Consider the following 19,652-nt stretch of genomic DNA (forward strand, 5'->3'; position numbering starts at 1 on the left):
GAAGTATCTTTTACTACTGCTTAATTTAAGCTAAATGCTTCACATTGTTTTTATGGATGAATACTTGTTTAAAACTGTTGGCTAAACCTGGCCAGGAAAAGTGCACACAAGTCTGGAGAGAAAGGTGGATTAGAAAGGAACTTCTCAATTACTTTCAGGATTCCAAGGCGGGTTCCTGAGCAAGTTCTAAGAGAAACCAACATATCAGTCTGCCAACAAAGGTCACCATGAACTGGGAGTTGACCCATATTCTGCCACTTTTATGAGACCTTCCATTTTCAACATTTCAACAGCATAATATTAAAATTAAGTTAACGTTTCAAAACTTTTAATTAACCACAACTGTGAGGAATTAAGAACAAGGACACAATGGTCCCTTGTCCGAAACTGTAGTCGGTTATGTTACTCCCTGTTGTGACTTCATGAGAATTTCATTACAAATGTTGCATTGGGTAATGCAAAGGGCTCAGCTTTTAAAACGTCACTATGATACACTTAGCACTAATTTATTATGCGCCTCAGTTCATGTTCACTGTATCTCTCTGCAAAGAGACGCAGAGTGTCATGTTTAGCCAGGGGCAAGCAATCAAACAATAACTCAAATACTAGTAAGCAATGGCATTTTTCCGACTGCCTCAACACTATTCTATGCAACTAGTTTCTGACAGGAGCTGTAGAATGGAATTGTAGAATGATTATAGCACTGATGTACCATCAATTGGACTCGAGACACAATGCCAATCCCCTGGTGTACTTTGAATCTCGATCTTTCCACCAATAGAAACCGGTTCTCCCCATCTAAATTTTTTTAATTTTAGAGTACCCAATTATTTCTTTCCAATTTAGGGGCAATTTAGCATGGCCAATCCATGCCAAACTTTTAATAAGCCACAACTGTGAGGAATTAAGAACAAGGACACAATGGTCCCTTGTCCGAAACTGTAGTCGGTAATGTTACTCCCTGTTGTGACTTCATGAGAAGTCCTGCACATCTTTGGGTTGTGGGAATGGGACCCATACAGACATGGATAAAATGTGCAAACTCCACACGGACAGTGACCCGAGGCCGGGATGGAACCCAGGACCTCAGCGCCATAGGCACAATGCTAACCACTGTGCCACCGTGCCGTCGCCTCCCTATCTATTCTGTCCGGACCACTCGTGATTTTGAAAACCTCTATCAAATCTCATAATCTTCCTGGTTCCAAGAACACTACCCTGGCTTCTCCAATCTATCCATTTGACTGAAGTTCTTTATCCCTGGACCATTGTCACCAATCTTTTTTGCACCTTCTCTAATGCCTTCACATCCTTTATAAAGTGTGATGCCCAGTGGACACACTACCCCAGTTGAGGTTGAGTGAGGATTTTATATAGGGTCCTCATTACTTTCTTGATTTTATCATCTATGCCCCTATTTATAAATCCCAGGATCACATACACTTATTAACCCCTCTCTCAACCTGTCCTGCCACCTTCACTGAATTTTGCACAGTGATTTCCACGATCTGCACTCCTTTTAGAATTTTACCCTTTATTTTGTAATGGTTCTCTGTGTTTTTCCAACAAAATGAATCACTTCATACTTATCTGCATTACATTTAGTCTGCCACTTGCTCGTCAGCCTATGTCATCTTGCCCTGGTCCTCTACCACTACCCTTCTCACAGTTTACAACTTCCAAGTTTTGTGACATTTACAAGATTTGCAATTGTGTCTGGTACACCAAAATCCAGATCGTTATTTTATATCAGGAAAGTCAATGATCCTGTAAGGTGTAGAAGGAACAAGTGCTCAATCCAAACCATTTGTCGTAAGGAGGTTCCAGTCAATATTAGGGAAGTTGAAGTCACCCATGACAACAATTCTGTTACAGCTACACCTCCACAATGTTTGTAAGGATGGTGGAGGAGGGAATATTTGAGAAAGCTCCGGATGTGGATCATGCCCATCGATCTTTAAGGCAGAGGCCAAGAGCTGGGAAGGGAACTGAATCCGAATATACCAATACATTGGAGCTGAACTGGCCAAATTTCAGGTTTCAATAAGGCCAAAGTGGCTCTTCTTCGCAGTAAGGTCCAGTTTGGTATGTTATACCCAGCCAAACGTTGGGTAACTTTTCAAGACAGTAAACATTATTGTTTGACACTGGAGGAAGTGGTAATTTAATTAAGGAACATGGACTGGGGAAGGGCTAAAAATAGAAAGTTTTCTTTTGTTCTGTGGTTAATATTTTCATGTTGGTTTACATGATATATTGTTAAAATATTGAGTTGCTGTTGTACACAACTTAAATGTGGGGACGATTACGCATTATGCGCGTTAATTAAGTTGAAATTGTTCGATTTTCGCTGTGATGTATTTTTATATTGCATGTACTTTTTAATGTTTGCTCAAGTTAAGATAGTTATTACCAATTTTTATTCTCTGTTTCGCTTGCATTGGTTAACACACAGTTAAGTTAATGAGGTGATTGGGAGAAATCTGAGTCACTGGGGAAGAAGACAAAGAAGAAACAGAATGAAAGAGGGGTAATCAGGACAGTTTGGGTGGTACTCAATAATTCTTTTTTCCACTTAAGGGGAAATTTAACATGCCCAATCCACCCAACCTGCACATCTTTGGGTTGTGGGGGTGAAACCCACGCAGACACTGGGAGAATGTGCAAACTCCACGGACAGCGACCCGCGGCTGGTATTGAACTTGGGTCCTCAGTGCCGTAGGCAGCAGTGCTAACCACTGTGCCACCGTGCTGCCCATCACCATTGTTATTCGCACTAGCATTGAACCCCTTGTCATTGCATTGAGATAGTCCAGAGAGTGGAGGGGTATTAGGCGAGTCAGAGAGCATAGAATATTGCTATATGCCGCCGACATATATTAAACCCTCTGGAGTCTATGGACAAAATAATGGATCTATTAAGGAAATTTGGGAAGTTCTTGCGTTATAAGCTAAATTTAATCGAAGAGTGAGGTATTTCCGGGAAATGCCCAGGGAAGGAGTACAAATCTGGAAGTTTTACCATTCAAACTGGCCAAGCCGAGGTTTAAATACTTGCGTATACAAATAACACATGACTGGGCATAATGCTCAAATGAAACTTGTCTAGTTTGGTTGAGATAGTGAAAGGAGACCTGAAGAGGTAGAATTCCCTGGCAGGAAGAATACAGACAATTAAGATGAACGTACTACCGAGATTCTTATTTGTCTTCCACACTCTTCCAATATTGCTTCCAAAAGCATTCTTTCGTAGGCTGGACAGATTTTGGAATTTGTATGGGCACGTAAAACTCCCAGGATTCGGAAGATAATTTTGCAAAGAGGACAGAAGGTGGGGGGATGGCACTCCCAAACTTATACTACTGCTGGATGTCAAATATAGAGAAGATGAGGTGTTGGCAGGAGGGAGAGAAATCCAAGTGGGTTCCGGTAGAGGAGGCCTCCTGTACCTCCTGCATGAGAGCCTTGACGACAGCCTCACTCCTGTTCTCTCTGGGATGATAAATGAGGAATCCTGCGGTTGCATCTTCACTCAAAATATGAAACTAATTGAGGCGACACTTTGGACTATGAGGCATGTCAACACCGGCCCCATTATGTAGGAATCGTTGGTTGAAGCTGGGGAAAATGGATGCAATGTATAGTAGGTGGTGCAGGGAAGGGATAGAATGGTTGAAGGACCTATTTATTGAAGGAAGATTTGCAAAACTGGAAGCAATTCTTCCAGTTTAGGAAATTTGAATTACCATAGGGTGCGAATTTATAGATACATTCAGGTCCAAGACTTTGCTTACAAAGAACTGCCCTTGTTTCTTCATCTGCTGGAATGTAGGCTACTGGAACAGTTGTTAACTCGACGACCTAGGGGAAAAGGAAAATTTGAGACATTTATGAGTCGCTACTGGAAACTGATAAGGCACCAATGGAAGAAATAAGGAAGAAGTGGCAGGGGGAGTTGGGAATCGAGCTGGGAGGGGGGATCTGTAGTGAGATCATGCACCAAATTAACTCAACTTCATCCTGCGCTCAGATGAACCACATCCAGTTAAAGGTAGTGCACAGGACTCATATGACGAGGGCCCAATGAGCAGGTTTTTCCCAGAAGTAGAAGATGAGAGTGAAAAGTGCTGGAGGGGATCAGCAAATCATTTGCGTATTTTCTGGAAATGCTCAAAGCTAAGTGGTTTCTCGGCTGCAGTATTTAAAACAATAACGGAGACAGTGGGAGTAAAATTGGCACCGTGTCCTTTGGTGGCAATCTTTGGGGTTTTAGAACTACCAGAGCTGTTGGAAAGGAGGGTGGCTAACTTAGTAACCTTTGCCTGAAATGCTCGCACTCAAATAATTATCTTGCATCTATGATTTTGTCTATATATATGTTTCTGGAACATACCTCTTCATTCACCTGAGGAAGGAGCAGTGCTCTGAAAGCTCGTGTTTGAAACAAACCGTTGGACTTTAACCTGGTGTTGTAAGACTTCTTACTGAGCTCACCCCAGTCCAATGCCGGCACCTCCACATCATCACTAATTGCAAGACAACAAATCTTATTAAGTTGGAGATCTATGGTGCCACTGGGGGTTTCGGCATGGCTGGAATTTTTGAAACGACAGATAATTAAATATATACTTAGGGGATCAGAAGAAAAGCTCTTTTGTGAGATGGAAGCTCTTTATATCCTTGTGTAAATAATTTTTTGTCGCCAAAGGGTAAGGAGTGCATTTAGGGATAGGAGAGAGAAATGAGGTGTTATTTTGGGGAGGGAAAAAAAGGGGATAATTTTTTTTTCAAACTGTAACCTGTTGCAAGTTAATTGCTGTTTATGAATGTAACTTTGTGTTTGACGTAAAATATATTTATTTTTAAAAAAGCAATGACCCGAACACGGATCCCTGGGGAACCCAACTGTATGCCTTCCTCCAGTCTGAAATTCAACCATTCGCCACTGCTGTTTCTTATCACACAGTCAACTTTGCATCCATGCTGCTGCAAGCATTTTATTGCATGGGCTTTGCTAACAAGTGTATTATGTGCCACTTTATCATTTGCCTTTTGGAAATACATGTACACCTGATCAACTGCATGGAACACGCCCTTCGGCTCAACTTGTCCATGCCGCTTTATTTTTACCACTAAACTAGTCCCAATTGTCCGCATTTGGCCCAAATCCCTCTATACCCATCTTTAAGAGGGCGGATTTCATCGACCCTCTTTGTAAACTCATCAAAAGACACAAGCAACTAGTTAGCATTGCTGTCTCACGGTGCTGAGGACCTGGGTTCGATCCTAGCTCCGGATTGCTGTCCGTGTGAAGTTTGCACATTGTCCCCGTGTCTGCGTGGGTCTCACCCACACAACCCAAACATTTAGCCCAGTGTGCTAAACCAGCCCCTAAAATCTGTGCGTTGTCCACGTGAATATTTGGGATCCCATGGTATGATCAATCAAGAATTTTCCAATGTAGGTTTTCCATTGTAACCACCCCACGCCACCAGGAAACGGGCGGGTGGAGGTGCGCTGCCTGCAGGGAAAGTGAACTGCAATGACCAGTGAATTCTGGCTGATAACACTGCCAACACTACCACAGCTTCCCCTTAAAACCAATTACAAATCTAACTTTTCCCAGTTTTGATGAAAGGCCATAAATCTGAAACATTGGTCGGCATCTTACAGCTGGGGAACTTGCTTCGCCGCCGAGGAACCCCCCCCCCCAGTTAAACAGGGTCGCCTTTGCTGGGACTGGAAATCCAGGCCATTAATTCTAGTTCTGTCAGATGCTGCCAGACTTTCTGAGTATTGCCAGCGTTTTCTGGTTTGTTTCTGACGTATTGTGAGAAGTATCTTTTCTTCATTTTGGTTGGTTGGTTGAAGGAGAAATGCCAGCCAGAGCATTGGAAAATTCTTGATTGATCATACCATGGGATCCCAAATATTCAAGAGGACAGACGCACAGATTTTCAGTTTAATGCCCCATTTGAAAGGCAGCCACCTCCAAAATGCAGCTGTCAGTACAGCACTAAAGTGTCAACCAAGATTGAATCATGGGGCAGGATTGAACTCTCAACCGTCAAAAGTCAGAAGTGAGTGTGCTTATAACTGAGGCTGACATCTTGTACTGCCAAGTCTCCAAAATGTTGGAGGGTGAGGAGGTCCATGCCAACTGGTTATTTTGCACGGACATGTGCAACCTGTCCTTGCAGCAAGATGGCATTTCATGTCTCAACAGGCACAGACCCCCTATTGGCTGCCAAAGATATTGAATTCTTTATGTTCCTCCAAGAACATTAATATATTTGGGGCGTGGTGAGTTGCAGTGTGATGTAGGGCTTTCCATCTGATTTCAATCTGCCTGAGGTCGTCCTTTAATCTGCTGTAGCTCCTCTCTTCACATGTTCTGAAACAACATGTGTTCGTGAGCAACTACGCATTGTGGAATGATGTTCGAGCCTGAAATCAGCTGTCCACCAAGCCCCCAAACACATTGGGTACAGAAGTGTATGAAAGAATACTTTTTTATTCTTGAGAACCCTGGCTTCTTTTTCAGCTTGTGCCAATCCTGTGGAAAAAATGTTTCATCTTTTGTTTTGCATATTCTGCACAAAATGCCACCATAAGCAAATACCATTCCTTGCCTTAAAAGGGTTACAACAATTCCCTTAAATAGTTAGCAGTGATGTACTTGTGCATGTACAGGTACCAGCAGACAATTGCGGGCAACCGAGTTAATTAAAAGACTGAACAATACATTTTCATTTTATCCTTTAATCATCCAGCCTGCTCTCCATTCCATGGTATTGTAAAAGAATCTTTTACTTAAATGCATTATTTTAGGATCAAGAGCAAACATAATCCCCAACCTCAAGTCTTTCTCTTGTACCTTCCCCACTGTCAACTCTATTAACACGTGCACAACCTCTTTGTCACCAACATTGAGGGCATTTATTCAACCACCTCTATTGCTAGCTTTTCCTTATAGCCAGACATCCCACCAGGATTCACTAAACCTCAACTATACCATCACCATTTTGTAACCCTTCCCCAGCACATCTCATTCTTATTATGTCTCCCTGCTCCTTCACACTCACTACCACTAAATTGTCGACCAACCAATTTTCCTTCTGATGGCAGGCCATCAACCTGAAACATTAAACATTGGTTTCTCTCACCCAAGATGCGGTCTGAGTATTTCCAGCGTGTATTTTTCATATATATTTTTATTGTGGAATGGCTTCATGCTCTCCCAAGCTAGTTGTTATTGTAAAGAGGTTCCTTCCCTTGTGCATTGTCCCCCACACTTCAAAAATGGTGTCAACACCTCTCAAAACTCACCCTCGACCCATTTGTCCTCAGAAATGACCAACTCCCCCTCCAAGCTCCACATAAGTACCGATCTCTCCTACAACTCCGGCCTGGATTTTTGCTACTGCGGTGGCTCACTCAAGTTGGGAGATTTCAGGGTAGCGTGGTGGCACAGTGGTTAGCATTGCTGCCTTATGGCGCCGAGGCAGCAATGCTAACCACTGCGCCACCTCGCTGCACATTCTCCACGTGTTTGCGTGGGTTTCGCCCCCACAACCTAAAAGATGTGCAGGGTAGGTGCATTGGCCACGCTAAATTGCCCCTTAATTGGAAAAAATGAATTGGGTGTGTGAAATTTTTTAAAAAACAATAAAAAAAAAAGTTGGGAAATTTCCTGCCTCGATAGACTCAGCTTGGTTCAAAGGACTCCAGGACACTCAATTTTCGCTATGGGGAGACAGGAGATAGGATAGACTGGCTATCCCTCACCTCTTTCTCCCTCTTACTGCCATGCCACCTCCATGCCTACTCATTATCCCACTCACTCCCATACCACCTCCTTAGCCACTCACCGAGTATACACGATGAGAAGATCTCTGGATCCACGAGGAGATGAAACAAACTTCTACAAATTTAACAAAGCTCTCATTCTTACACACTTCAAAGTGAAAATAGCTCCTGCTCATGAAACCTATAACTTTTTAAAGCTTCAAACGGTTATTCTATTACAAAAAAACACTTCTATTCCGTACCTACATTGGGTGGGGTTACAGGGATAGGGTGGAGGTGTGGGCTTAAGTGGATGCTCTTTCCCAGGGCTGGTGCAGACTCGATGGGCCGAATGGCCTCCTTCTGCACTGTAGATTCTATGATTCAAAACAGTGAATTGCTTAATTGCCTCTTTGAACTGTCAATCAAACTATGAACTCCAGAGCCTCCAGTTGAGATGATGCTTTGTAGCTTTTGAAACAATTGTTCATTATGACATAAGAACACCCCTTGGGAAATGTCAACAAAGAACTCTATTGAAAGTGTGGTTTTGCTAAACGTATATCTTTAGCCTTTCTTCAAGCTTATAGACCAGGGCATTTTAAAAAAACTTCAGATCATGAGATTTAAATGGAACCTATCCACCATTCAAATACATCTATGCTTACTTCCATCAATTTGTGACTCCTGCGCTGTGGGCTAGGGCCCTTGTGTCTGCCAGGTTGGGGCCTGTTTAAATTCAGCATGGCTCTGCTGAGTTCAGGTTTCCACCTGTGTGAATCATATCATGCCCTTTTCCAATAGAAAACAATTGATCTTTTGCAAATGGGGTTGGATATCCAAAGCGTGGTACATTGGCGAGACCATGCAGATGCTGCGACAACAGATGAGCGGACATCGTGCGACAATCGCCAGGCAGGAATGTTCCCTTCCAGTCGGGGAACACTTCAGCAGTCAAGGGCATTCAGCCTCTGATCTTCAGGACGCACGACAACGCAGAATCGCAGAGCAGAAACTTATAGCCAAGTTCCACACGCATGAGTACGGCCTCAATCTGGACCTTGGATTCATATCGCATTACATTCACCCCCCACCATCTGGCATGGGCTTGCGAAATCCTACCAACTGTCCTGGCTTGAGACAATTCACACCTCTTTAACCTGGGATCACCTCTCTCTCTGGATCTGTAAAGACTTAATTACCTGCAAATGCTCGCATTCAAAGTATCTTACATCTTTGACTTTGTCTATATATATATATATATATATGTGTTTTGGGAACCTATCTCTTCATTCACCTGAGGAAGGAGCTGTGCTCCAAAAGCTAGTGATTTGAAACAAACCTGTTGGACCTTAACCTGGTGTTTAAGACTTCTTACGGTGTTGATATGCAAGACCTGAATGATGGCCTTCCAACACGTACACTGGCACTAGCCTGTTAGCTCATGAGAAAATATACTGATGAAGGTGCCATGAGATCTTGGAGAGAGATCTAAGGTGACAGATAAAATTATTATAAAATGGTTAAATCAGAGCTTGGCAAAAACAAAGAAGAAAAGCTTAATGACTAGTTTCAAGGATAGTTACATTTGCACCAGTTTGCCTGTTGTAGACTTGTGTAAATTTGTGGTTGGGTTTGGATTTGAGATTTTTAAACAAACCATCTGACTCGAGCCAACATTAAACCCCTCCCACATTATTTCTGGCAATGACCATTCCTCAGAACTGAATCAATCAATAAATAAAGAGAATAAACATTTCATTGGACGCAGCTGTGAAGGTGAGGATGGGATTCTTTGTCACATTGTAAAATTGCCGACAATCCTCACCAGGGGCGGAATTCTCCGACCCCCCGCAGGGTCGGGGAATCGCCCGGGCCCTTCATAAATCCCGCCGTGGCCGGAATTCTCCGCCACCCGGGAATCGGCGGGAGTGGGAATCCCGCCCCGCCGATCGGCGGGCCCCCTGCGGCGATTCTCCGGCCGCTGTCGGGCCTCTCCCGCTGACGTGGTTTAAACCACCTCTGGTGCCGGTGGGAGCAGGTGGTGCGAGCGGGCCCCGGGGTCCTGGGGGGGCGTGGGGCGATCGGACCCCGGGGGGTGCCCCCACGGTGGCCTGGCCCGCAATCGGGACCCACCGAACGCGGGCGGGCCTGTGCCGTGGGGGCACTCTTTTTCTTCCGCCGCCAACACGGCTCCACCATGGCAGACGCGGAAGAGACCCCCTCCACCGTGCATGCGCCGGTGGTGACGCCAGAGGCCGCTAACGCTCCGGGGCATACGCGAACTCACGCCGACCGGCGAAGGCCTTTCTGCCAGCCCCGACGCCGGTCGGCATGGCGCCAAAGGCTGTTGGCGCCAGTTGGCGGAGCGGGAGCCACTCCGGCGCGGGCCTTGCCCCTAAAGGTGCGGAATTTTCGGACGCCGGAGTGGTTGCCGCCACTCCGCTGCGCCGGGAACCCCCCCCCCCATCCAGGTAGGGGAGAATACCGCCCTTTGAGTGGAAAAGAGATATTGGAACAATTATATTCATGTTCAAATATTTGAAATAGTGAAAAACCTAATCACATAACGATATTCTGAAGTTTTACTTGATTTCGTTTTGAGGCTTGGAGTATTTTATGTAGAACTTTCTCTTAGATTTAAAAAGCTCCAGGTGTAGCATGCATATCATCTGTGGGGCAAAACATAAACAGTTTGGCCTTTTCTCATTCCAAATGGCATGGTGGCACAGTGGTTAGCACTGCTACATCACAGCATCAGGGACCTGTGTTCAATTCCAGCCTTGAGTGGAGTTTGCACGTTCTCCCTGTGTCTGTGTGGGCTTCCTCCGGGTGCACCGGCTTCCTCCCACAGTGCAAAGATGTGCAGGTTGGGTGGATTGGCAGTGCTAAATTGCCCTTAGTATCCAAAGATTTTCAGGGTAGATGGGGTTACAGGGATAGGGTTCATAGAATTTATTGTTCTGAAGGAGGCCATTCGGCCCATCGAGTCTGCACCAGCCCTTGGAAAGTGCACCCCACTCAAGCACACACCTCCTCCACTCCATCCCCTTAACCCAGTCACCCCAATTAACCTTTTTGGACACTAAGGACAATTTAGCTTAGTCAATCCAGCTAGGGTGGAGGAAGTGGTCATGGGTGGGGGTGCTCTTTCAGAGTGTTAATGCAGACCCAAAGAGCCAAATGGCTTCATTCTGCATTGTAGGGATTCTATGTGCCCTGTGTTGTTTCTAACAGATGTGCAGTCTGAAATCTGTTACATTAATAATGATGTGTTACAAATATATCATAAATGTTGAGTGAAGCTTGGAGCTCTTGTCTTTGGAACTGAGGATTCCTTTATCTCCAGATCAGATAAAGTTGCATCTGCTTGAAAATCTTTAAACTGTCAGTGAAGCTGTATCGCATGTATGTACCAGCAGTAAATTACATTGACAGAAAGGATCTTCCAGATGTTTCATAAATCAGACATCGGGTTTAACTACAAGAATGGCTGCAAGTCACATTTAAGTGAGATTGATAAATATTCATTGTGATCTCCTTTGGCTACAAATTAATGAGTGTCTGTGGATAGTCTACAAGTTTAGCATCTATATAGAAGTGACAAAGTGTTATCAGTGGTGGAAAAAACAGTTCACCTAATATTGACACTGGTCAACGTGAAAGACAACATGCCACGAGCAACTCCTCATTTGCTTTTGCTGGTTGGAAGCTGCTGACATGCTAATCATGTCTTTTAAAAAACTTTTGCCTGAACAAATATTCACCGGATTATTGCTACTATCCAAAGCAGAGTGTGTTGATTTAGTGAATTGCATTAACTGTCTTTCTTGACATCTTATTTTAGTGGTATGTGTGGTGCAAGATTTACTTTCTGAGGGGGATTTATAGGGTGTGATTTTCAGCAACTTTCCTGTGGTATTCAGTCTTTTAAATGCCGTGGAGTTCGTAATGCAGCTGAAAAGAAACATTGGGCAGAATTCTCGGGTCGCAGGATTCACATTTCCTGCTGGCAGCCTCGCCAATGGGTTTTCCGGCGGCGTTCGGTGGTTTCAATGGGAAATCCCATTGACAAGAGGCGGGAAGACAGAATCCCGCTGCCAGCGAATGGTGTGCCGCTGAGAAATACGTGGCTGGGGGACAGGAGAATCCCGCCGATTATTTGCTGATTTGATTTTGCAGAAATTTAGGAGTTTGCACATTCTCCCCGTGTTTGGGTAGGTTTCACCTCAACAACCCAAAGATGTGCAGCTTAGGTGGATTGGCCATGTTAAATTGCCCCTTAATTGGAAACAAATATTGGGTATTTTAAATTTCTTATTAAAATAAGGGGCAGGATTCTTCGTGAATCGGCGCGATGGCCCGAACCCAGCGCCAGAAACGGCACAAATCACTCCTGCGTCGGGCCCCCTGAAACGTTGCAGCCGGGAATGAGCTAGTAGTGGCGTGACACCATTCGCGACAGCGTCACCAGTCACGGACGTGCGCGCCATCAGTGACGCCGCGTGGCGTTACTGCACAAAATACACCCTGCCCCGGAGATCCAGCAAAATGGCCACCCATCGCGCAACGCCAAGTGAGTCCCATCACTGCCTGCCCCCTTTACCCCTTCCCCCATATCCCCCTTCCCCCATATCCCACCTTCCCCCATATTCCCCCATCCTGCATATTCCCATATCCCCCTTCTCCTATATCCCCCTTCTCTTACATCCCCCATATCTCCCCCTTCCCCCTTCCCCCATATCTCCCCCTTCCCCCATATCTCCCCCTTCCCCCATATCTCGGGTGGAAATCAGGAATAGTAAGGCGAAAAAGTCACTGATAGGAGTAGTCTACAGGCCACCAAATAGTAACATTATGGTGGGGCGGGCAATAAGCAAATAAATAACTGATGCATGTAGAAATGGTACAGCAGTTACCATGGGGGATTTTAATCTACATGTCGATTGGTTTAACCAGGTTGGTCCAGGCAGCCTTGAGGAGGAGTTTATAGAATGTATCCGTGATAGTTTCTTAGAACAGTATGTAATGGAAACTACGAGGGAACAAATGGTCCTAGATCTGGTCCTGTGTAATGAGACAGGAATGATTAATGATCTCATAGTTAGGGATCCTCTTGGAAGGAGCGATCATAATATGGTGGAATTTAAAATACAGACAGGGGGTGAGAAGGTAAAATCAAACACTAGTGTTTTGTGCTTAAACAAAGGAGATTACAATGGGATAAGAGAAGAGCTAGCTAAGGTAGACTGGGAGCGAAGACTTTATGGTGAAACAGTTGAGGAACAGTGGGGAATCTTCCAAGCGATTTTTCACAGTGCTCAGCAAAGGTTTATAACAACAAAAAGGAAGGACGGTAGAAAGAGGGAAAATCGACCGTGGATATCTAAGGAAATAAGGGAGAGTATCAAATTGATGGAAAAAGCATACAAAGTGGCAAAGATTAGTGGAAGACTAGAGGACTGGGAAATTTTTAGGTGGCAACAGAAAGCTGCTAAAAAGAAGAGTAAGATAGAGTATGAGAGTAAACTTGCTCAGAATATAAAAACAGGTAGTAAAAGTTTCTACAAATATATAAAACAAAAAAGAGTGGCTAAGGTAAATATTGGTCCTTTAAAGGATGAGAAGGGAGATTTAATAATGGGAGATGAGGAAATGGCTGAGGAACTGAACAGGTTTTTTGGGTCGGTCTTCACAGTGGAAGACACAAATAACATGCCAGTGACTGATGGAAATGAGGCTATGACAGGTGAGGACCTTGAGATGATTGTTATCACTAAGGAAGTAGCAAGCTAATGGGGCTAAAGGTAGACACGTCACCTGGCCCTGATGAAATGCATCCCAGAGTGCTAAAAGAGATGGCTAGGGAAATTGCAAACGCACTAGTGGTAATTTACCAAAATTCACTAGACTCTGGGGTGGTCCCGGTGGATTGGAAATTAGCAAACGTGACACCACTGTTTAAAAAAAGGAGGTAGGCAGAATGCGGGTAATTATAGGCCAGTTAGCTTAACTTTGATAGTAGGGAAGATGCTGGAATCTATCATCAAGGAAGAAATAGTGAGGCATCTGGATGGAAATTGTCCCATTGGGCAGACGCAGCATGGGTTCATAAAGGGCAGGTCGTGCCTAACTAATTTAGTGGAATTTTTTGAAGGCATTACCAGTGCGGTAGATAACGGGGAGCCAATGGATGTTGTATATCTGGATTTCCAGAAAGCTTTTGACAAGGTGCCACAGAAAAGATTGCTGCATAAGATAAAGATGCATAACATTAAGGGTAAAGTAGTAGCATGGATAGAGGATTAGTTAGTTAATAGAAAGCAAAGAGTGGGGATTAATGGGTGTTTCTCTGGTTGGCAATCAGTAGTTAGTGGTGTCCCTCAGGGTTCAGTGTTGGGCCCACAATTGTTCACAATTTACATAGATGATTTGGACTTGGGGACCAAGGGCAATGTGTCCAAGTTTGTAGATGACACTAAGATGAGTGGTAAAACAAAAAGTGCAGAGGATACCGGAAGTCTGCTGAGGGATTTGGATAGGTTAAGTGAATGGGCTAGGATCTGGCAGATGGAATACAATGTTGACAAATGTGAGATTATCCATTTTGGTAGGAATAATAGCAAAAGGGATTATTATTTAAATGATAAAATATTAAAACATGCCGCTGTGCAGAGAGACCTGGGTGTGCAAGTGCATGAGTCGCAAAAAGTTGGTTTACAGGTGATTAAGAAGGCAAATGGAATTTTGTCCTTCATTGCTAGAGGGATAGAGTTTAAGACTGGGGAGGTTATGCTGCAATTGTATAAGGTATTAGTGAGGCCACACCTGGAGTATTGTGTTCAGTTTTGGTCTCCTTACCTGAGAAAGGACATACTGGCACTGGAGGGTGTGCAGAGGAGATTCACTAGGTTAATCCCAGAGCTGAAGGGGTTAGATTACGAGGAGAGGTTGAGTAGACTGGGACTGTACTTGTTGGAATTTAGAAGGATGCGGGGGGGGGGGGGGGGGGGGGGGGGGGGGGGATCTTATAGAAACGTATAAAATTATGAAGGGAATAGATAGGATAGATGCAGGCAGGTTGTTTCCACTGGTGGGTGAAAGCAGAACTAGGGGGCATAGCCTCAAAATAAGCAGAAGTAGATTTAGGATTGAGCTTATGAGGAACTTCTTCACCCAAAGGGTTGTGAATCTATGGAATTCCTTGCCCGGTGAAGCAGTTGAGGCTCCTTCATTAAATATTTTAAAGATAAGGATAGATAGTTTTTTGAAAAATAAAGGGTTATGGTGTTGGGGCCGGAAAGTGGAGCTGAGTCCAAAAAAGATCAGCCATGATCTCATTGAATGGCAGAGCAGGCTCAAGGGGCCAGATGGCCTACTCCTGCTCCTAGTTCTTATGTTCTTATTAGATATAATAAAGAATTTATGAATAAGAACCGAACAGCAGTCACACGGCTATACATAGTCTCCTACATGTCTCCTGCCTCAGATAGAACTCTAACTCCTGGGGTGATTATCAAATCTCACTTCCGATTGGACATCCAAGCAAGGTGACCCATACTCCGTTGTGTTGCCCTTAAAAGGAAAATAACCACAAATCAACACATCCCTCCCCATTTACCTCCTTTATACTATCTTCACTAACTAAGTTAGTCAGTCCTAAATTCTAATGAAACATTATATACATGAGTTGGATAATGATAAATAGAGTACACGCAGCTCGACGCGTACCCCCTCCCACGCATATCTGATATGGTCAATCAGATTGCACAGTACCGGGTCTTCTCGACAGTGGACCTGAAATCTGCCTACCACCAGCTCCCCATCTATAAGACGGACCACCCATAGACTGCGTTTGAAGCAGACGGCCGCCTTTACCATTTCCTTGGGGTTCCCTTCGGCATCACCAACGGGATCTCGGTCTTTCAACGGGAGATGGACCGAATGTTTGACCGGTACGGGCTGCGGGCCACTTTCCTGTACATCTAAATTTGTAACTTTCTCTGTAATTTTAAAACCAATCTGTGTGTATATAGTTTTCCACCAACCCACTGGACTCATTTTTAACAGGAGGTGAATGTGGTAGTCACCACTGTTGTAGTATATTTTATATAATGGTATTACGGTAAGGCCCCTGTACTACAGGTACGGGGGTAGATCCCTGCCAGCTGGCTCCGCCCAGTAGGCGGAGTATAAATGTGTGTGCTCTCCGAGCTGCAGCCATTTCGCCAGCTGCTGTAGGAGACCACACATCTCTGTGTAATAAAGCCACGATTATATTCTACTCTCGTCTCATCGTAATAGATAGTGCATAAGCGTAGAGCTTATAATGGGTGCATCCTCCGAAGCCCCAAATCAGGCTGAACGGCTACTCTTGTACCTATTTCTTTGTGGCCTAGGCCATATGTTCAAGAGTTTCTCTTCCTGAAAGCAAATCCTTTTCATGGGGCTCCCTGGAAGCAACAAGGATGATAAAACAGCAGTGACACAGGAGCTGTAAATGAATGATAGTGTTGTTATATCCATATAGTTTTGCAACGCTTTAACAACTGTTGTTTTCTCCGATGCAAGGCTTTAAAATAGATTTTTTTTTAAAAATTGAATTCTGTTCCATTTCCCTGGCTTCACGATAAGCTGATGATCGTTTTCATACTTGATTTAATCTTGCCTGAAGCTGACTGGTCGTGCTGTCGTGTGATTTGCCTGCGCTATTTCCAGTTGTAAATTATTTCTGACAGCTAACAAGGGACCCGAGAGGACAAGAATGGAATCAAATAAAACTACTGCAAGTTGTTGTGCCTGGGGACATTTGTTCCACGTTTCCGTTCCAGCTGTCGCTCGGTTTGTAGCAATCTCGCATTTGAGGCAGAAGGTTGCGTTTTTGACTCCCACTCCAGGCCCTGAGCACAAAAATCTAACCTGATGTTCCGGCGCAGTACTCTGTAATGCTGCATTTGCTGGACGTGCCATCTTTAAATTGAGACAGTAAACTGAGGCCCGACTGCCTCCTTTGGCAGACGTAAAAGATCCAGTGGCACCACTGCGAAGGAGAACAAGGGAATTACCCCTGGTACCTTGGCCAATTTCTATCCCCCAATCAACTTTGCAAAAAAAACGGGCGTGTTTCAGCGGATTTGAAACAAAGTCCGGTTTCGGGTGCATTTGGCGGGTTGTTTCTCGGTAGCTGCAGCGCTGAGATTCATCCCACTATTCACCGGCACTTTGCCGATTTTTCAGGGCCTTGGGGAGATTCTCCCTTGCCAGGGCCACACTTTAGTCATTTTCCTGCTGGCAAGCTGAGCTCGCCAGCAGAACCAGCTCCTCACAGATCGGGGGGGGGGGGGGGGGGGGCGGGTTAAAATGGCATGGCATCCAGGTATTTAAATGAAACTAATAGCGAGGGCGAAACTCGGATCACGCTGTGCAGAATGGGTTGGATGACTCATAATCGGCCCAGCATCTGGCGCAGATCCTGATTTGGGGCTTCGGAGAATCCACCCGTTGTGTCCGGCAACTCACTGGGCGCAATAGTCTTCAATACCCCGCAAGGATGTGTGCTCAGTGCTCTACTGTACTCCCTATACACACACACGACTGTGCGGCAAGATGTAACTCCAATTCAATCTATAAATTTGCGGATGATACAACAATGGTGGGTCGTATCTCAAACAACGACGACTCAGATTACAGAAGGGAGATAGATCACTTGGTTGCATGGTGTTCCGAAAACAACCTCTCTCTAAATGTTGGAAAGACCAAGGAACTGATCATCGACTTCAGGAAGCGTAGCACGACACACACTCCCGTCTGCATCAATGGCTCCGAAGTTGAGATGGTCGATAGCTTTAAGTTCCTGGGGGTCACCATCACCAACAGTCTGTCCTGGTCCACTCACGTTGATGCAACAGTCAAGAAAGCCCAACAACGTTTCTACTTCCTACGGAAGCTAAAGAAATTTGGCATGTCTGCATCGACTCTCTCAAACGTCTACAACTGTGCCATAGAGAGCATCATGTCCGGCTGCATCACAGCCTGGTATGGCAACTGCTTCACCCAAGATCGCAAGAAACTGCAGAGTATGGTGAACTCAGCCCAACGCAACACACAAGCTTACCACCCTCCCATTGATTCTGTATATACCTCCAACTGCCTCAGGAAGGCAGACAGCATTGTCAGAGACCCCTCACATCCAGGCTTTGACCTTTTACAGACGCTTCCATCAGGCAAAGGATACAGAAGTCTGAAGATCTGCTGTTTAGGGGCTGTTTAGCACACTGGGCTAAATCACTGGCTTTGAAAGCAGACCAAGCAGGCCAGCAGTGCGATTCGATTCCCGTACCAGCCTCCCCGAACAGGCGTGGAATGTGGCGACTCGGGGCTTTTCACAGTAACTTCATTTGAAGCCTACTCGTGACAATAAGCGATTTTCATTTCATTTCATTTCATCCAGACATAGGAACAGCTTCTTCCCCACAGCTACAAGACTCCTCAACGACCCCCCCCCCTCGGATTGATCTGTTCCCTGTAAGAACACTATTCACAACACCCTATGCTGCTCTCCAGACCTGCAAAAAACTGCCACCTTGTAACCCCCCCCCTTACCACTCCCCACCAGTCCCCACTGAAGCCCCCCCCACCCCCACCAGCACAATTGCTCCCCCCCCCGACTGAGACGGCGCTGACCACAGTCCACAGCCGCCATGTGAGGTCCCCAAAAAATGAGAGGACACTCTCCCCATGCCGTCAGGGACTCGACCATTAGGGACGGAGCATCGGGGAGTGCCACAGGTGACGTCCTGAGGCCGTCCCAACGGCGTGAGGCATACTCCTCGAATACGGCATTTTTGAGGGGGCTGAGCATCGATAAAAGGTGCCGCTGTATATTCCGGCAGAAAAATGGATTGTCCGGCTGATTGCCAAATGTTATTTTAGTGCCGCCGATCGGAGAATCCCACCCCTATCTTTGAGATTTTCATTGATAAGCACATTAAAGGGACCAAAAATTGTAATGCACAAAAAAGTAGAGGTAGTAAGCCAGTAACTAATGATTGGATTCCAAGCTTCAGGTTTAAAAACCGAAAGATTATAAAGAAGTGAACTTTAACGGTGGAAAGTTCAGGAAACATTGGAATTAGGAAAAGGAGGCAGTATAAAGAGTTTTAATTTTAACATGAAATAACAGCGGTGCATTTTTGCACTGCTTTAAGGTAGAAACACCAAATAAATTGTCTCACAGAATTATAATTAGACCAAAGTGAACTTCAAAACAAAGATGGAGGTATTAGGAGGCGTAATCAAAAGTTAAGTGAAAGGGAATCCTCAAGTAGGAGAAGGAGGTGAAATATTTCCAGGATGGTGTTTATTTTTGAATGTTATCACAAAAAATATGTTTTGTGGCCTTCCCTTCCTCCAATGCTACGTGAAATTCTCAAAGCACTACAGCTGTTCTGTCGCCAATATTCTGCTCATTTTCAAAGGGTGCTTTGACTTTGATCAGCTGCTGTATTTTTCACCTCAGTGGAATGATGTGTTGCCACAGGAATTTTGTTTTATAATGAGAGAACATACATTTCATGCAATCTTTTTACCTGCAATCTGCTGGGGGATGTGCAAGGCAGAAGGCATGCAGCTTAATTCTGAGTGGGCTGTTTCTTGCAGGAATAGAAAAGCCAACGATTTTGAGGCTGCACCGATGGCCAATGCGTATTCTCTTCACTTTTTATGTAAGTCAGACCTTTGCTGGGCATAGTCGCTGCTTCCCTTGGAAGCCAAATCGGAGTCAATCCAAACATGGGGAAAGCTTTGATGAGAATGCTTCAAAGTTGATGCTTGTGCACTACTAATAGATATTCTCCCATACACCA

General features: G+C 44.8%; 1 protein-coding gene across 4 annotated transcripts in view; it reads left to right on the plus strand.

The window, feature by feature from the left end:
• Window positions 1–19,652, plus strand: part of ankrd6b (ankyrin repeat domain 6b) — a 287,955-nt gene that overhangs the window by 60,770 nt on the left and 207,533 nt on the right. The window lies entirely within an intron of this gene.

The sequence above is a fragment of the Scyliorhinus canicula genome, chromosome 6, assembly GCF_902713615.1.
Source record: "Scyliorhinus canicula chromosome 6, sScyCan1.1, whole genome shotgun sequence".
Taxonomy (NCBI): domain Eukaryota; kingdom Metazoa; phylum Chordata; class Chondrichthyes; order Carcharhiniformes; family Scyliorhinidae; genus Scyliorhinus; species Scyliorhinus canicula.